The sequence below is a fragment of the Rhinoraja longicauda genome, chromosome 9, assembly GCF_053455715.1.
Source record: "Rhinoraja longicauda isolate Sanriku21f chromosome 9, sRhiLon1.1, whole genome shotgun sequence".
NCBI classification, from domain to species: domain Eukaryota; kingdom Metazoa; phylum Chordata; class Chondrichthyes; order Rajiformes; family Arhynchobatidae; genus Rhinoraja; species Rhinoraja longicauda.
The window spans coordinates 8,905,115-8,924,076 of NC_135961.1; positions in this window are offsets into that span (position 1 = coordinate 8,905,115).

Consider the following 18,962-nt stretch of genomic DNA (forward strand, 5'->3'; position numbering starts at 1 on the left):
TTCATGCCCAACTATTTCATTTCACTTGTGGAATATCAATCCCCAATGTAATTCCTGCACACCCTTAAGCCAACGAGTGGTAAATGAAGGTGTGAAACATTTAATAAAAGTAAAAAGGGTTTAATCAGTGTATATGTCAAAATGGATTTCATGTCTTGCATGGGAGGCTGGCAATAATTTGACTTTAGACTGTAAGTATATATATTGTGCAACATTGTTATAATGCTGTGCCAGAATTCCTTCCAAACGCATTGCCATCAAAAGGATTTTCAGAATTTCTTTCAAATAATTAATGCCATTTCATTAGTCATAGTCAAAGAGTCGTAGAGTGATACAGCGTGGAAACAGGCCCTTCGGCCCAACTTGCCCACACCGACCAACATGTCCCAGCTATACTAGTCCCACCTGCCCGCATTTAGCCCATATCCCTCCAAACCTGTCCTAACCATTTACTTGTCTAATCATTTCTTAAATGTTGGGATATTCCCAACCTCAACTACCTCCTCTGGCAGCTTGTTTCACACACCCACCAAAAAAAGGTTCCCTTCAGATTCATATTAAATATTTTCCCCTTCAGCATAAACCTATGTCCTCTTGTCCTCAATTTGCCTACTCTGGGCAAGAGACTCTGTGCATCTACCCAATCTATTCCTCTCATGATTTTATACACCTCTATAAGATCACCCTTCATCCTCCTGCGCTCCAAGGAATATATATTTTTCTTTAGGTTTGTAGTCCAGGAGAAGAGAGATATTACAATAGCATTGAATGAAATCATGGAATGATCTGCAGTCACTTTGTTCTGCACTTTGGGATTAACATGGAATTAATCGTTGATTACATACAAATACCATCTATTAAGTAGTCTATAAATACACCTTGCAGGTACAAAAGATCGAGATATTTCTGGTATTCAATTGCGCTGTAGCTAATTATTGTTAGAACACTAATCTGAGAGTATTTGTTCATCTCACCATTTTAGGATTGTTTTCTTACATATTATATTGTGTGTTGACATTTCTTGGGATTGAGGGACCGCAACGGTAGCGCAGCGGTAGAGTTGCTGCTTTACAGTGAATGCAGCGCCGGAGACTCAGGTTCGATCCTGACTACGGGTGCTGCACTGTAAGGAGTTTGTACGTTCTCCCCGTGACCTGCGTGGGTTTTCTCCGAGATCTTCGGTTTCCTCCCACACTCCAAAGACGTACAGGTATGTAGGTTAATTGGCTGGGTAAATGTAAAAATTGTCCCTAGTGGGTGTAGGATAGTGTTAATGTAGGGGGATCGCTGGGCGGCACGGACTTGGAGGGCCGACAAAGGCCTGATTCCGGTTGTATATATATGATATGATATGATAATTGAATCAGTTACATAAATTTCCAACTCTATATTAAAATTAGCTGCATTACTTGCACATGATTTCAAAGATCCTGTCATACACGTGCACCTATTGTATCTGTCTGAACCATTATGCCAGTCTTTCGGTCATCGGTCCTGCTGAGAGCCCGCCATGATCTGTCTCTGCCCCAGGGTCATCTGGCACAACTGACCCTTGCATGAACCTTTTTTTGCACTTTACCTTGTTCCCCCTTTTTCTTTTTCCTTCCCCCCCCCCCTTGTTGTCTACATGCTCACCGTGATTTATTTAAATATTTGATTTGATAGCGACAATCAAAATCTCGTTGTACTTGTACAATGACAATAAAGGACATTGTTTAAAATGTTTCCATGAACTTTCTAATTGTTTAACTAAATGCATAAAGTATGACATGACCAAATATTCCGAATTCCACAACATTAAAGCTGCAAGCTGCAGCCGAATGTAAAGCCATTTTTTTCTGCAGTAAAGCCGGTTTTTTGAGTATAGATATAGAGCATGCACTCTGGGACTTATCCCTTTTGGAATGAGAGCTGGGACTTCTCACTCAGAACCAGGTCCAGAGCTAATTAATGGGACAACATCTGCTTAAACACAGTCTGTGGTGGCAAGCGTCACCAACTTCACTGCCAAGGTGGTGGAGAACAATTGAAGGGAAATATATTCACTCGGAACACAAATAAAGCTACCCCAACCCTTCTGCCTTCTGCGAATCTTTTATAGGCTGCAGTATAAAGCATATGTTACAATTATCGTTAGCCGTTATACCATTGTTTCTAAATTGCCACGCATCTCTTAAATGGAAAAGTGGTCGGATTTTTTTCTGAATTCCAATTGATTTTTGAATTTTGATGAGGGTTTATCAGACGAGATCTCAAGTGTAATCTCAAGAGGCCTTTGAGCAGAACTTTAATGTCTCAAAGTCCTTCAAACTGAGTGAACGAAAGTAGGTTAAGAAATTCCGAGCTCCCGAGCACTCTGACGTTACAGTGTAATTTGTGTTTCGAAGAAACTGGATGGGGGTCATATTTCCATCAGTATAAAATTGATGTTTGATGAAGCAGGCAATGTGAAATGGTGACGAAAGGCAAATGAGGTCACTTTTATTAATACATAAAATTAATCCCCCTATCGTAGACTGGATTGGATTACATGTCTACACATTTAAGCCATTTGTGCCATTACACTGCAATTCTAAATTGAAATCTCATTTTCATTTAGTGTAGCTCCAGAGACTAATTTCCAATAGTCTAATCCAAGCTGCCTAGATAGGCATTTAATTTCATCCTAAACTTCAGTTTTTGGCATTCAAGCCTCCGCTGAATGAGTTATAATATGTAATTGTCACAGGATACAAGGGTCAACTTTATAGTCCATTGCACCTCATCATTCTCCAGTCCACTGGAAGCCACAGGCCTTGAATAGGAAATAAAACAAGATCAGTAAATAAACGATTCTGATAACCTCTCAGGGACTTGGAATTCGCTTTACTGAATACCTTGGGAATTTCCCCGATGTGGGACGAATAAAGGAATATATTATTATTATTATTATTATTATTATTATTATTAAATTTTGGTTATGGGCTTTACAAAAAGCCTTGTTTAATTTTAATAATGATCTGTTAGTGTAAATCTACTGAAATGTTTGATGTAATGCCAGATTATTTTGCAATTTGTAAGTGTCTCTTACGCAGTGCTATTTATGTAAAAGCTATAATAATGTTCATACTATAAAATATGCAAATACAGGAGTTATAGTTGCTTCAGCCGATTCTCATTTGGCTAACAAGTGCTTGCCATGGGATTACTTCATATGAGAAAAGGCAGCTTTATGACTAGCTGTCATTCAGTTTTTATTATGGAATGTTACCCAACAGATATAAAGCCTCCATAAGTGTATTGTTAGCATTTTCAAACATGTAAATACGGATGATTTTAAAGAAAGCCGGCGACCTTGCGCTGTGTCTCACGACTAATTATTGATGATTTTGCACTGTTAATCTCATTTCAATGAAAGGTGTGATGCTAGCCGGCATTCTTTCACTTACCAATTTTGAGGGTGACTTTTTTTTTCACATTTATGGGCATATTCTGCTCTGCGTAGACTGCGAGCTATTTTTTCTCTTTTGCTTGTAATTAGCTTCTCGTTTTCAGCGTTGTTTTCAGCCAGCTTTTTACTCCCGGTGCTGCCAACTGGGAGAAAAATGTTCCGAGATGCAGGATTTACTGAAACTAAACATTCTGGTAAATTAGTGCTTTGGAGACAGTCTTAGCAATTCACTGCAGTGAGAGAAGAAATATTCCTCACTTCCTTGCCAAGCACCTCATGATTCATTTCAGGAAGTGAATACATCCTATTCCTTGGGTATGTGTAACATGGAATAAATTGCCTGCTATTGAGCACAAGGTAAGAACGTCGATCTATCTTAGAAAGTCTACATCTAAATTTCCATCCTGTTAAACAAAGAAACCTTATTTTATACTGTTGAAAAGAACTGCCTTATGATAAAGTGTAGGAAGTAACTGCAGACGCTGGTTTACACCGAAGAGAGACACAAAATGCTGGAGTAACTCAGCAGGGCAGGCAGCATCTCTGGAGAGAAGGAATGGGTGGCGTTTCAACTCAAGAGCCTTCTTCAGACTGAGAGTCAGGAGTGAGTGAAATGAGAGATATGGAAGAGTAAGGTGTGAAAAAGACAGATCAAAGCAGATGCTGCTCAAGAAAATGTAGAATGCTTTGTTATTGGGTGTGGGGAAGGTGACAACGAGGCATACAGACAGTAAAATTAATCAGGAGAGTGAAACGAGTCGAAGAACTAGGGGGGGTGGAGGGGGGGGGGGGGGTGGAGAGAGGTTGGTGAATATTATGGCCTTGCCTCTTCTCAGCTACAACTGTCAGAATGAGGGGTACTTCCAAGCAGAATTAAACTTGATGTTATTAAGAGACATGGTTGTATAGATTTGGCATGCCAACAACCTAATATCATTTTTTTTTTAACCCATCTTCTGACATTTTTTTTAAAAAAGACACAAAGTACTGGAGTATCTCAGTGGATCAGGCACCTTCCCTGGCGAACATGGATAGGTGACGTTTCAGATCGGTTGTTTTTCAGCTGTCTAGAATCCATAGTGTTTGGCTTTTAGATAGGAAAGTAAGTCATGGGAAGGGCAAAAAGTCAAGTCAAGTCAAGTCACGTTTATTTGTCACATGCACATACACGATGTCCAGTAAAATGAAAGTGGCAATGCCTGCGGATTGTGCAACAACAACAAAAAGAATTACAGTTACAGCATATAAATTAAAGTTAATACAGAGAAGACAAAATTTAGTCCCTGGAGTTTTAGATTTAGATTTTAGATTTAGAGATACAGCGCGGAAACAGGCCCTTTCGGCCCACCAAGTCCGCGCCGCCCAGTGATCCCCGCACATTAACACTATCCTACACACACTAGGGACAATTTTTTACATTCACCCAGTCAATTAACCTACATACCTGTACGTCTTTGGAGTTATAAAAGTTAACAGTCCTGATGGCCTGTGGGAAGAAACTCTGTCTCATCCTCTCCGTTTTCACAGCGTTTGCCTGACCGTAGCATCTGGAACAGTCCGTTGCTGGGGTGGCAGGGGTCCCCCATAATCTTGCTTGCTCTTGATCTGCACCTCCTGATGTATAGGTCCTGCAGGGGAGGGGCGAGTGTAGTTCCCATGGTGTATTCTGCCGAACGCACTACTCTCTGCAGGGCCTTCCTGTCCTGGGCAGAGCTGTTCCCAAACCAGACTGTGATGTTGCCGGACAGGATGCTCTCTACAGCCCCAGAGTAGAAGCAATGAAGGATCCTCAGAGACACTCTGCAAAACTGTCTGCAATAGGATATATGTTTGTTTATTAAGTTGCCAAAAATCTGGCAGATAGTTGGCTTAGAACTCAATGCCGTAAAGATTGAAAATGTCACCGTTACAGTTAACCTACATGCTCTATGTTCTTCTCCCAAACAGACTTGCTGCCCACCTCCTCAGCTTCTCCTTTTATTCACCTCTCTTATCCCTTCCCCCTATATGGTTCCATCTGTCCACCATCCACTCCCCACCTTGTTCTCCCCATCACCTACCACCCTCTGTTCCCCTGCACCTCCACAACTATTGTACTGATATATACTGCCAATCTTTCTTTCCTCCTCCCCATCCGAATGCAGGCTCTCAGTCCAAAATATCGACTTCTGCCCTTTGCCTCCACCGATACTGCCTGACCCACACGGAGTTAATAGACAATAGACAATAGACAATAGGTGCAGGAGTAGGCCATTCGGCCCATCGAGCCAGTACCACCATTCAATGTGGTCATGGCTGATCATTCTCAATCAGTACCCCGTTCCTGCCTTCTCCCCATACCCCCTGACTCCGCTATCCTTAAGAGCTCTATCCAGCTCTCTCTTGAATGCATTCAGAGAATTGGCCACCACTGCCTTCTGAGGGAGAGAATTCCACAGATTCACAACTCTCTGACTGAAAAAGTTTTTCTTCATCTCCGTTCTAAATGGCCAACCCCTTATTCTTAAACTGTGGCCCCTTGTTCTGGACTCCCCCAACATTGGGAACATGTTTCCTGCCTCTAACATGTCCAACCCCTTAATAATCTTATATGTTTCGATAAGATCCCCTCTCATCCTTCTAAATTCCAGTGTACACAAGCCTAGTCGCTCCAGTCTTTCATATTTCGGTTTTATTTGTTTCTGATTCCAGCAACCAGATTCTTTTGTGTTCAAAATGAATCGCTATATTTTGTTGGTGTGATTCTTGCACTTCCATCGCCATAATATTCAGCATATGATTACACATAGTTCCTTTGTGCTATAACGTTGGAAAATCTGACCATTGAAATTAAGCAGTGTGAATAACATTGCACAGTGGGAATTTAGTGATAAGAACATAAATTATCAGATCACTTGAAGTATGTAACCTTGAATTAAGGAGGATAAATTTGATGAAGTTACACTTTTAATAAAACAATAAGTCGGGATATGGTGGTTGAAAAGCTTTGTAACTAATCTACTAAGCAGAAGTGATTAATTTACTATTCAACATATCAAGTTGCTAAACCAAATTCAGTATACTGAGTAATTTTAATGTTTGAAATGCACCATTTCATGTTGATTAAGTCTTAATATCATAATTAGCCACTGAAGTCGCGAGGAAAGATATTTTAAATATACAAGGTAAACACTAAATGCTGGAGTAACTCAGCGGGACAGGCAGCGTCTGTGGAGAGAAGGAATGGGTGACGTTTTGGGTCGAGACCCTTCTTCAGACTGATGTCAGGAGCGTGAGCGGGACAGAGGTGTAATCCGTGCAGGAGGCAGCAGAGTGAATTGCAAAGCAAGAATAAGAGCAGCTATTTTGAAAAAAAAACTATCTAAAACCAACAGGAGCTACATTTTATTTATTTCACACTTCAATAAAGCATGTTAAGGAAATATTAATTCTGTCAAATTTCCACTGTGGAGATATTTTTAAAAAACTTCACCATTTGTAGAGTGCCAAATTATAATCATATGAATGCTGATAACATTTACAGATTGTTATGCTTCTTCAAATTCACATTAAACTCCAAACTCGATGCTGCCACATGACTGTCAGCTGGCAGTGAGCAACGTAAGCAATCCTGTTCAACAACTGTTCAACAATGAGTTGTTGTACATGAAAAGACGATTATTGCTTCTTTTCATTCTAATTTACTGTAAAATGAATGCATTTTAATCTATTGCCAAAATCAATCACTCTTTTGCATATACATTCTGTTTTGACTATTCCTTATGGTAATGCATATAAGATTGAAATATTATGCTGCCTTCTTTCCACTCAGTGTATTTGTTGAGTGTATTGTTTCGAATCAAAGATAGTGTGGTGGTTTATCATCATCATCATCATATATATACAGCCGGAAACAGGCCTTTTCGGCCCACCAAGTCCGTGCCGCCCAGTGATCCCCGCACATTAACACTATCCTACACCCACTAGGGACAATTTTTACATTTAACCAATCAATTAACCTACATACCTGTACGTCTTTGGAGTGTGGGAGGAAACCGAAGATCTCGGAGAAAACCCACGCAGGTCACGGGGAGAACGTACAAACTCCTTACAGTGCAGCACCCGTAGTCAGGATCGAACCTGAGTCTCCAGCGCTGCATTCGCTGTAAAGCAGCAACTCTACCGCTGCGCTATTTTCACAAATATCTTATTTGCTCAGTGAGGAAGTCTGCATATTTTTTGTCTATTCTCAATGTTGCATATTGTATTGTTGAACACAACAAATTGGTTTGTCAAATCACTTCATTTTGAATTAAATAAGGTTTTTGTCTTGGTAATAACCTTTCTCATTGTTTTGAATGTATTTAAGAAAGGAAATACTTTGTTGAATAAATTAATTACATTTAAATACATTAAATAAATGTAGACGTTGATGAGCAATTTCACAAATAACTGAATACATTTGGAGCAGTCTTTTCTTAACTTTGTGTTTTGGCATCAATACTTTGTTGTTTTGGCATCAATAAAACCTCACATTATAGAGTTCAGTTTTGTTTACAGATTGGGCGGCTCGGTGGCGTAGCGATAGAACTACTGCCTTACAGCGCCAGAGACCCGGGTTTGATCCTGACTATGGGTGCTTGTCTGTACGGCGTTAGTACGTTCTCCCCAAGACCTGCGTGGGTTTTCTCCGAAATCTTCGGTTTCCTCCCACACTCCAAAGGTTTGTAGGTTAGTTGGCTTGGTATAATTGTATAAATGTAAAATTGTCCCTAGTGTCTGTAGGATAGTGATAATGTGCGGGGATCGCTGGTCAGTGCGGACTCGGTGGGCCGAAGGGCCTGTTTCCGCGCTATGCCTCTAAACTAGAGGAAAGCATTTTAACCGTAATCTGCTTGTGCCAGCAAAACTCCACAGCCACTTGCTTGATTTCCACTAAATGGATTTGGGAGTAAGATTAAATAAATGTACAATAGACAATAGACAATAGACAATAGGTGCAAGTGTAGGCCATTCTGCCCTTCGAGCCAGCACCGCCATTCAATGTGATCATGGCTGATCATTCTCAGACATTGATGAGCAATTTCAAAAATAGCTGAATACATTTTGAGCAGTCTTTTCTTAACTTTGTGTTGTAAAGTGGAAATGTACAGACGAGTTACTGATCTGTGGCCTGCTTGCAATTAATTTTTTCCATGTTTTTTGTGGAACCAAAGCAGGAGTGGTAAAGTATATCTTTCTTCCAATGCAGTCCCGTGTTATTGTGGATGACTTGAGTCTATTAGACAATAGACAATAGACAATAGGTGCAGGAGTAGGCCATTCAGCCCTTCGAGCCAGCACCGCCATTCAATGCGATCATGGCTGATCACTATCAATCAGTACCCCGTTCCTGCCTTCTCCCCATACCCCCTCACTCCGCTATCCTTAAGAGCTCTATCCAGCTCTCTCTTGAAAGCATCCAACGAACTGGCCTCCACTGCCTTCTGAGGCAGAGAATTCCACACCTTCACCACTCTCTGACTGAAAAAGTTCTTCCTCATCTCCGTTCTAAATGGCCTACCCCTTATTCTTAAACTGTGGCCCCTTGTTCTGGACTCCCCCAACATTGGGAACATGTTTCCTGCCTCTAATGTATCCAATCCCCTAATTATCTTATATGTTTCAATAAGATCCCCCCTCATCCTTCTAAATTCCAGTGTATACAAGCCCAATCGCTCCAGCCTTTCAACATATTCTGGTTTTGTGTGTTGGGGGATGCCCAAAAGGACTGATGAGGCCACAGAGAGCGTCGAGGGTGGCTTCCAGGTGAGTGGGTGGCTAGTTTATGAAGTGTGACCTCCTTCGCTCATTCATCTGTGCGCACCCTCTCCGTATCCTTAACATTTGCAACACCACCCCAAGGCTCCTTTTATCTGCACTTTTTTTGCTATTTGCTTTTATATCGCTTGCCGGTTTATTCTCATATTATTTTTTTGCTTCCTTCTTATTAATATACTGCAGGGTCCTGAAAATATCTTGGTTTTCTGATCCACCACTAGCTTTTGCCACTTTGTTTGTTTTAGTTCTTGATTTAATATTTTCCTTGACCTCCTTTGCAAAACCACAGATAATTCATCTTACTCAGTGTGCACCTCCTTCTGTTGGGAGTAATTTTTCAGCTGAGCTTCGTGGAACTTCATGGAGTACTCCACTGGTCCTCCACTGAGGTTTCCTGTAGTCTATTTCCCCAATCTGCTCGTCATACCTTTGTTATTGCCATTGTTGATGGAGGGCCCTAATTTTGGACCCAAGGTGATTGCTCTCCAACTGGGTCATGAATTTTACCATGCTTATATTCTCAGTCAAGTTAGAGGATTTACCGAGACTGTTTTGCTGGTTTTTACCCATGTCCTGCTGGTATGGAAACATAGAAACATAGAAAATAGGTGCAGGAGTAGGCCATTCGGCCCTTCGAGCCATTCAATATGATCATGGCTGATCATCCAACTCAGTATCCCGTACCTGCCTTCTCTCCATACCCCCTGATCCCTTTAGCCACAAGGGCCACATCTAACTCCCTCTTAAATATAGCCAATGAACTGGCCTCAACTACCTTCTGTGGCAGAGAATTCCACAGATTCACCACTCTCTGTGTGAAAAAAAACGTTCTCATCTCGGTCCTAAAAGACTTCCCCCTTATCCTTAAACTGTGACCCCTTGTTCTGGACTTCCCCAACATCGGGAACAATCTTCCTGCATCTAGCCTGTGCAACCCCTTAAGAATTTTGTAAGTTTCTATAATGACCAGCTTTCTCACGATGAAAGAAACTGTCAACAGGCGCCTTTTGCTACCTAATATGAAGTTCGGGACCTGGAATATGAGGGCTCTTGTGGACATTTCTAGTTCATGAAGGTCCCGACAGCGACAGAGTGAACAAGAGCCTGCAGTCATAGCACAGAAACAAAGTTGCTTTGATATTGAGCAGAAAGGAACTGCAGATGCTGGTTTAAAACGAAGATAGACACCGAGTGCTGGAGTAACTCAGCGGGACAGGCAGCTTCTCTGGAGAGAAGGAATGGGTGACGTTTCAGGTCGAGACCCTTCTTCTGAAGAAGGGTGTCAACCCGAAACGTCACCCATTCCTTCTCTCCAGGGATGCTGCCTGTCCCGCTGAGTTACTCCACCACTCGGTGTCTATCTCTGCTTTGATATTGCCATGGCCACACTGGGGCCATGGCAGGAGATAATCAATTTAAAGAATAAGGTGGTGGTTACACCTTCTTCTGGAGGAGGTGAGTGGTGCAAACTGGAAGAAGAACACAGACTTTGGTGGTAAGAATAGGAAGTCAGAGTATTATCTGAATGGTGTCAAGTTAGGAAAAGGGGACGTACAACGAGATCTGGGTGTCCTAGTGCATCAGTCACTGAAAAGAAGCATGCAGGTACAGCAGGCAGTGAAGAAAGCCAATGGAATGTTGGCCTTCATAACAAGAGGAGTTGAGTATAGGAGCAAATAGGTCCTTCTGCAGTTGTACAGGGCCCTAGTGAGACCGCACCTGGAGTACTGTGTGCAGTTTTGGTCTCCAAATTTGAGGAAGGATATTCTTGTTATTGAGGGCGTGCAGCGTAGGTTTACTAGGTTAATTCCCGGAATGGCGGGACTGTCATATGTTGAAAGACTGGAGCGACTAGGCTTGTATACACTGGAATTTAGAAGGATGAGAGGAGATCTTATCGAAACGTATAAGATTATTAAGGGGTTGGACACGTTAGAGGCAGGAAACATGTTCCCAATGTTGGGGGAGTCCAGAACAAGGGGCCACAGTTTAAGAATAAGGGGTAGGCCATTTAGAACTGAGATGAGGAAAAACTTTTTCAGTCAGGGAGTTGTGAATCTGTTGAATTCTCTGCCTCAGAAGGCAGTGGAGGCCAATTCTCTGAATGCATTCAAGAGAGAGCTGGATAGAGCTCTTAAGGATAGTGGAGTCAGGGGGTATGGGGAGAAGGCAGGAATGGGGTACTGATTGAGAATGATCAGCCATGATCACATTGAATGGTGGTGCTGGCTCGAAGGGCCGAATGGCCTCCCCCTACACCTATTGTCTATTGTCTATTGTCTATTGTCTATTGTCTTCACAGACTACACTTTATCTCAGGTATATGATAGATCAATGATACAAGCGTGTTTAATTGTCATGTATAAAATCATACGGAACAATTAAATTCTTACTTGCTGCAGCTTAACAGGTCCATTAACACAATAGTTCACAAATAAATAAATATATCATATTCAGTCATACAATAAATTAATAATCGTTAATACTACTGTAGGTGACCAGGCGATAATAGTGCAATACTGTAGTATGTACTGCAATCAAAACAAAGTCTATAGGAGATCATGGTTGCTAAAATAGTATTGTAGTTGATGTTGTGCAGTGTTCAAGAATCTGTTGGTTGCTGGGAAGGAGAGTTCCATCTGTTTTTGAACCTCTCCGTCTCCTGTACCTTCCCAATAGAAGTGGTGAGATGAGACCATGGAGTGGATGGTCTGTCTCGTTGATGATTTTAGCTACCCTTTTGAGGGAGTGCCTCCTGTAGATCCCTTTGATGGTGGGGAGGTCAGTACCCATGATGAACTTGGCAATTCTACCACTTTCTGTAGCCTCCTTCATTCCTAGTCTTTTGGGTTGCCGAACCAGGTCAAGATACAGTCAGTATCCTCTCTATTCCACATCTTTAGGTGTTTAATACAGTGGTCAGCAACATACCCAATCTCCTCTAAAGTATTCAGTCAGTTATCAAGCAATCTGTAGCAAAGGTATTTTAGATTCAGGGTTCGCCGTATAAAAGGCTATACATTTGTGCTGCTGCCTACAACATAGTGCAAACTAGCTGCAACTTTCAGACGATCCTGTTTGCGCAAGGTTGTCTATAGCAGAAAGCACCAAGGTCAAACTGACAACGGGCAGACTAAATGGAACCACATTGATGAAGTTATAAGCAATGCCTTTTTGAGTGGAAAGAATCACAGTAAAGCTGTGTCTGATGGTTGATTTGATTAGGTTGTTGCTTCCAAAGCTGCCAAGACCAGTTTGGTTGCTCTCAAGCCTTTGCTGATCTTTTCCCAGCACAGCTATCTGCACAACAGATAGCTGTTGTGGAAACATTCGAAGTTCCAATCCAAGTAAATAGTAAAAAGTCTGGAGAAGAGTCTCGACCCGAAACGTCACCCATTCCTTCTTTCCAGAGATGCTGCCCGTCCCGCTGAGTTACTCCAGCATTTTGCGTCTAACTTCCAAGTAAATAAAGTCAGATTTGCTCATCTGACAAGTGGGAAAAATGACCCAGATTTGCAGCATTTTAAAGACACTCAAGGAGAAAGCTCGTCATGAATATGTCACGTAGAAACAAAAAATAATAGAAAGATTATTTCACTGCTTTATGGGATAGTTGGAAACACGGAGTGGAGTATCACTTTACACTTCCTGGAGTGGAGACATGGTATGTCTCTTCAAACTTTCAGGAATTAATATTAAACTTCAAAATTAACTTTCCTCAGAAGAAGTAGGAACAATGAATAACTTACTGAACAAAGAAGGAACTATTCACAAAATGCTGGAGTAACTCAGCAGGTCAGGCAGCATCTCAGGAGAGAAGGAATGGGCGACGTTTCGGGTCGAGACCCTTCTTCCTTCTCTCCCGAGATGCTGCCTGACCTGCTGAGTTACTCCAGCATTTTGTGAATAAATACCTTCGATTTGTACCAGCATCTGCAGTTATTTTCTTATAAAGAAGGAACTAAGATCGTTTAAACTGTTATTTCCAATAAGGTAAGGCTTGATAAGAATAACCAAAAGATTGAAGTAAGTACATTAAAACATATTTGTCTCAAATCCTTAAATCCTCAAATCCTGACTGTACTTTAACACTGAATTAGCTTATGTTAGTTATAGATATTTAACTCTGCTGTTTATGCTCATAAGCAATCAATGAAGGCGGTATACCAAGTTCTCAAATTAGACTGCCTTAATTCTCATTATGTCTGCTCACAAGCCCCAGAGCTGAGAACGACATGTGGGTTCATTCTATTTCAGTTCACACTTGTCTTTCTCTGCTCCCAGCTTTTTAGCTAATTCCTGTCTCATCTCAGTTTCCTTCCTACTTGTGTCTCCATCTGCTCCCAGCTCCTTGTCTTTCTCTCTCTGTTCCAATCCACCTCATTTAACGACTGGCAAGATTCCCTTCACTCCTTTGCGGCTGGTCTTTGTAGCCCTCCACGTTACTTACTCTCCTAAGTAACCTTAAAGTGCGACTCTGAACTAGGATTCTACAGATAAAGAAGAATTCAGCGCAGTAGAACAGTCACACTCATGAAAATGAAAGTCCGGTTGTTTAACCTAAATATTAGAGTGATCTATCTAACTGCCACCATGGCCTTGGTGAAAGCAGTACAGTTCCGGTGCGGGTAATTGTGGCAGCAAAGTGTTGAAAATGCTTCAGTGTTATCTGTAGTGAATGAATAGATTTCACACTATTTGAAGACTAGTCACATGTACAACAAAGAGACTACAGTTATACAACAATTCCACAGGCAAAGAAAAGGGAGGAGCAACCAATGCAAATGGAAAGAATACCACAGTTATTATTCCCTTCATTTCCATTTGTTCTGATCATTTTTGAAAAGCATCACTTTTCATTCATTTCATTTCATAAAAAATCCAATTTTTTAAAATAATAATTTGACAGCCTGGGAAAACCCCCCCATTAATTCACCTTAATTTTATTATATGCTTTGGTGCAATTTAGTTTTCAGACGTCATTTGTGCTTCTTTATAAGTATTTTTCTCGATATATCTGTTCACCAATAATATCTCCTGAGTTAGGCTGGTGATGATTGCCGCCACATTCGTTCATTCCCACCATACCTCAGGATTCCCCAGACGGAACCAAAAATCCACTGCTCTGTGTTTTCTGTGTCAACTCTGCTTTTTCTCAGATGAAGCTTCCATATCTAACCAAGTGAAGACGTTATACACTTACTGGGTGAACGTACAAACATACACAAGGTCAGAAGGTCATAAGTGATAGGAGTGGAATTAGGCCATTCGGCCCATCAAGTCTACATTGCCATTCAATCATGGCTGATCTATCTCTCCCTCCCAACTCCATTCTCATGCCTTCTCCCCATAACCCCTGACTCCGCTATCCTTAAGAGCTCTATCTAGCTCTCTCTTTAAAGCATTCAGAGAACTGGCCTCCACTGCCTTTTGAGGCAGAGAATTCCACAGATTCACAACTCTCTGACTGAAAACGTTTTTCCTCATCTTTGTTCTAAATGGCCTACCCCTTATTCTTAAACTGTGGCCCCTGGTTCTGGACACCCCCAACATTGGGAATATGTGTCCTGCCTCTAACGTATCTAACCCCTTAATAATCTTATATGTTTCAATAAGATCCCCTCTCATTCTTCTAAATTCCAGTGTATATAAGCCTAGTCGCTCCAGTCTTTCAACATACGACAGTCCCGCCATTCCGGGAATTAACCTAGTAAACCTACGCTGCACGCCCTCAATAGCAAGAATATCCTTCCTCAAATTTGGAGACCAAAACTGCACACAGTATTCCAGGTGCGGTCTCACTAGGGCCCTGCACAACTGTAGGTCTCATCTCAAATTTATCTCTGGAATTTCCATTCCCTTTAAGCTCAGAAAGGTCAGGTAAGACCACAGCATTAGATGGGACCATTCAAGGAAAGGCTGGAACTGGAGTGTGTAGGAAGGAACTGCAGATGCTGGTTTACACCAAAGATAGACACAAAGTGCTGGAGTAACTGTGGAGGAGAATATTAATATCCTTTCTTTCATAATTTTGATTGGAATTGAACAAGGTAACGGAAGGGTGTTTGGATGTGACATTTGACATCTCTCGTTGACCAGGTGTAGAAGAGGTTCGTGGGATTCGGCAAAGTAAGATTAGACGTGTTATCCCTTGTGCAGGAATGTGTTGAAGGGTGGATAGTAAATGTAAACATGAAATAGTAGACAGAGATAAGGAAGCTTGTTTCTTTCAGCAGTGTGTTACAGTAGACCGCCTGCGCTCCCTACCGCTAGTAGGGTAGATACGTTGCAGTAAATGGGGGGGCTTATGGTTGGCTTAGAGGGGGGATGGTGGCACTGGCCGAGGTGAGATACAATAATGTCAATTATTGATACAAACAGTCTGAAGAAGGGTCTCGACCCGAAACGTCACCCATTCCCTCTCTCCTAGATGCTGCCTGATCTGCTGAGTTACTCCAGCATTTTGTGATACCTTCGATTTGTACCAGCATCTGCAGTTATTTTCCTACACTAATGTCAAGATGCCCTTGTATTGTGTTTGACTTGTATTAACCATCTGTTCTTGAATTAGATTGATATAAACTAGAAGTATGTTATGACTAATTAAATAGTAGATAGTATATTTTCGTATAGTTGTATCTAACAAAAAAACGAAAGGTATAACTGTTGGCTAATTTTGCTGTGAAGTCAGAGAACTGGTGAGCAGTTAGCTGCTGCCATCTCTCCATGATATCATGCAATAAAGTCTCTTGAAGCAAACCTGTGAAGTTTCCGCTTTTCATTTTCCTTTAATTTCCCTCTAAATTAATTTCTTCCACAGTAACTCAGCTGGTCAGGCAGCATCTCTGGAGGGAAGGAATGGGTGACATTTCGAGTCTCTACCCGAAACATCATCCATTCCTTCTCTCCGGAGATGCTGCCTTTCCCGCTGAGTTACTCCAGCATTTTGAGTCCATCTATGGCTTGAACTGGAAATGTCAGAGGCATTGTAGAGAAGTTTTGAAGCTGTTCAGTAGAAACAAGGAAATACAGGTCCTGATTTACAAAAAAAGACAGAAATTGGTGGACTAACAGTGGGTCAGGCAGCATCTCTGGAGAATAGGTGACGTTTTGTATCGAGACCCTCTAATATTGAAGGTGTATTATATTTGAAGCTGTGCTGTAGAAAGGTTGTTGATCATTTGTATATGTCCGTAATTCAGGGATAAAAATTGATTAAAAAAATTGTAGTCAAAAGGAAAGATGAACACCTTGTCCAAGATCCCACTGTGAGTTGAAAGTTTTGTCATTAGAGGAACGAGAATGAATGTTATCCCCTCTTAAGGAAGACCCAACACGAGAGCCGGGATTAACTGTCCTCAAGTTCAACTCTTGATCTCTTTCATATATAAGAAAATAACTGCAGATGCTGGTACAAATCGATTTATTCACAAAATGCTGGAGTAACTCAGCAGGTCAGGCAGCATCTCGGGAGAGAAGGAATGGGTGACGTTTCGGGTCGAGACCCTTCTTCAGACTGATGTCGGGGGTGGGACAAAGGAAGGATAAATTTCATGTCTGCACTAACTTTGAACTGCACTGAGTGAAGTGAAGGTACGTTTGACTCATAGTAACAGATGACCCATGGTGTTACCACTGTAATTGGATGATATGCTTTTATAAGGACAGGAACATTATGGAATATGACATGTAATCTATTATTCTAGTGCTGTGGCCCTTAAAATTTCAAGACATAATTGATGTAAGTAGGTCCAGAGATAAATTAGAATGATGGTTTTGCCAGATGATTAACTGGCTGTAAATCATCCAGCTCATCTATGCCGATAATCCATCGTGAAATTATTAAGTTTCCTTTTTTAAAAAAAAAGATTATTTTGCATTTATAACAATGCATGACCTCAATACCATTGCAGGTCCTTGATGCTGCAGAAGTGCAACATATATCAAGACTGAGACCAGCAAAATACGATTAACCTTTGCAAAGACTGGGCCTCCTTGCATTGTGCACTACTGAATCTCTGGCACGTTGACCCTGTTAAACAATGTGCATCTACCATATCATCATTTCCCTCAAGCCAAGCATTTGCACATGCAGACGAGCAATTGGTCAGTACCTTTCTCATAGGTTTCTGGCATCTGTGTAGCGTAGTGTAGTGTAGTGTAGTGTAGTGTAATGTAGTGTAGTGTAGTGTAGTGTAGTGTAGTGTAGTGTAGTGTAGTGTAGTGTAGTGTAGTGTAGTGTAGTGTAGTGTAGTGTAGTGTAGTGTAGTGTAATGTAGTGTAATGTAGTGTAATGTAGTGTATTGTAGTGTAGTGTGTTGTAGTGTAGTGTAGTGTAGTGTAGTGTATTGTAGTGTAGTGTGTTGTAGTGTACTGGAGTGTAGTGTAGTGTACTGGAGTGTAGTGTAGTGTAGTGTAGTGTAGTGTAGTGTAGTGTAATGTAGTGTAGTGTAGTGTAGTGTAGTGTAGTGTAGTGTAGTGTAGTGTAGTGTAGTGTAGTGTGTAGTATAGTGTAGTGTAGTGTAGTGTAGTGTAGTGTAGTGTAGTGTAGTGTATTGTAGTGTAGTGTGTTGTAGTGTAGTGTAGTGTAGTGTAGTGTAGTGTGTAGTGTAGTGTGTAGTGTAGTGTAGTGTAGTGTGGTGTAGTGTAGTGTAGTGTAGTGTAGTGTAGTGTAGTGTAGTGTAGTGTAGAGATACCTCATGGAAACAGGCCCTTCGGCTCACTGAGTCCATGTCGAACAGTGATCACCCATATTATACCAGCTCTCTATTATACACTAGGGGCAATTTACAGATGCCAATTAACCTACAAACCTGCACATTTTTGGAATGGGGGGAGGAAACTGGAGCGAATGTAGAAACTTCACACACCTAGCACACGTAGTCAGGATCGAACCCAGGTCTCTGGCGCTGTAAGGCAGCAACTCTACTGCTGTGCCTCCGTGCCACCCATTGCGCCTGGTATTGAGATCGTGGGTTTTGAATGTATCGTGCCAGGCACACACAATGTCTTGGAACATTGTGAAAATAGTTCATCTTGTAGAGGAGTATTTTGGCCCCATATATCTACAGATCGCATGTGATATTGCTCACTGTGACCAATTTGATTTCTCACCAAAGACCCAAACTTCAGTAAGTGGATTACAGAATTATAGAATTTGGAGAGACCTTTTTGAAATGAAATGCACCATAACCATCTGATAAATGGTAACTGATGTGTTGGTAAAATTAAACTGCTCCTCCCAGAGCAAATATGCTCTGTAAGTGTTAAATTACACAATACATTTTCCTGTTTTCCAAATTTAAAAAAGTTGTATTTTAATGAGGGAATCAGCTTGCTGCTGCATTAACATTCAGAAAACTACATTGACTAATACACCAAAGATACGATATGATACGATACAATGGAACTTTATTTATCCCAGAAGGGAAATTGATCTGCCAACAGTCATAAAACAACAAGATACATGAAACATGAAATTAAAGTGATGAGTGGAAAGTCCAGGATTGGGGATGTGCAAAGATTGGGGAGAGGGGAGAGGGGGAAGGGGAGTCATCCTACCTCGTGACAGAAAGGGGAGGAGTTATACAGTTTGATAGCCACAGGGAAGAAGGATCTCCTGTGGCGTTCTGTGCTGCATCTTGGTGGAACCAGTCTGTTGCTGAAGGTGCTCCTCAGGTTGACAAGTGTGTCATGGAGGGTGTGATCCTGTATTGCTTAGGATGCTCTGCAG